This window comes from Pyrgilauda ruficollis, unplaced genomic scaffold (assembly GCF_017590135.1).
Source record: "Pyrgilauda ruficollis isolate IOZ18807 unplaced genomic scaffold, ASM1759013v1 scaffold71, whole genome shotgun sequence".
Lineage (NCBI taxonomy): Eukaryota > Metazoa > Chordata > Aves > Passeriformes > Passeridae > Pyrgilauda > Pyrgilauda ruficollis.
Genome location: NW_024528933.1, coordinates 3,340,267 through 3,341,315, shown reverse-complemented (window position 1 = coordinate 3,341,315; position 1,049 = coordinate 3,340,267). Strand labels below are relative to the sequence as shown.

General features: G+C 60.0%; 1 protein-coding gene across 13 annotated transcripts in view; it reads right to left on the bottom strand.

Annotated features, from left to right (window-relative positions):
* The window catches only part of MPDZ (multiple PDZ domain crumbs cell polarity complex component), a 93,689-nt gene extending 93,028 nt beyond the window's left edge, over positions 1-661 (bottom strand). For 12 of the 13 annotated variants that reach the window (XM_041485530.1, XM_041485532.1, XM_041485535.1 and 9 more), the window contains exon 1: positions 194-661. The gene's annotated coding sequence lies outside the window, so the exon portion shown is untranslated. The remainder of the gene's footprint in view (positions 1-193) is intronic. The other variant, XM_041485531.1, reaches the window with a different exon arrangement.
* Between the last annotated feature and the right edge of the window lie 388 nt (positions 662-1,049).

Genomic DNA, 1,049 nt, shown 5'->3' with positions numbered 1-1,049 from the left:
CCCCCACGCCCCTCCCCGGCAAAACCCTTCGGATCAAATGAAAAATAATAAATGAAACTTCGAGGGACAAACGCGTTTTAAAAGGTCGCTCCAACTCGAGCGACGCGGCGGACTCTCCCCGCCCTTGCCGGCCCGCATCCCCCCGCGGCCCGCTCACCCCGCTCCCCGCCGCCCGGCCCAGCACCCTGCTTACCCCAGCGGCTCGGCGGGCTCCGCCACCCGGCCCGGCTCTCCGCCCTTCCCGCCCCCGAGTAGCGGCGCCGAGCGAGCCGCGCCGCGGGGGCAGCGCGCTCGGGCACGCCCCGGCGGCCTGAAACCTAATCCTGCACCCCCCGCCCGCGGGTCTCACCGGGGCGGGCTGGGCGGCCGCCCGCAGCGACGGTGGGCGGGGGTATCCAGGGGATAGCGGGGCACGCTCGGGGGTGCCCGGTCCCGTCCCTGCCGGCCTGTAGCGCCGCCGCCCTTCCCGCGACGTTTGCCTCCCCGCGGCTGCCGGAGCGCACGCCTTGCCGGGATGACACCGAGGAGCCGGGCTGGTCTGGTTTAGCTCTCCGGCTCGCCTGCGAAGTGAAGGCGGCGGCAGGCTGGCCCCTGCCTCTCTCCAGTGGTGCGGTGCTGCCTGCGGCCGGGCCTGGCCCCGCTTGCTGCCAGCCGAGCCACCGGCCGTACCCCTTCTGGTGCAACAAGATGAGCTTGGCCTGGAACGGAAGAAAATGGGAAATGTTTGGAATTGTTAAAAAAAGAAAATAAATAAAATGCCAAGATCAACAAACAACACATGATGAAGTTTGACAAAATTATTTATAAAGTCGTAGAATTAATGAAGGGATGACTTTTCCCTCGATGCAGCAGCTGATTATTGTGTTAACTAAAAGTAAGGAAGATGCAGTGTGTTTCACATATATATGACTAAGAATTAAGGAGATAATGCAGAGATGTTTGCAGTAACCACAAAATACCTGAAAACATAAGTTCAGCTGAAGATGGAATTATTTTGCTATTTGTTAACTTCGCTTCTACTAAAAATATCAGGGTCCTGGTTTCCCCTG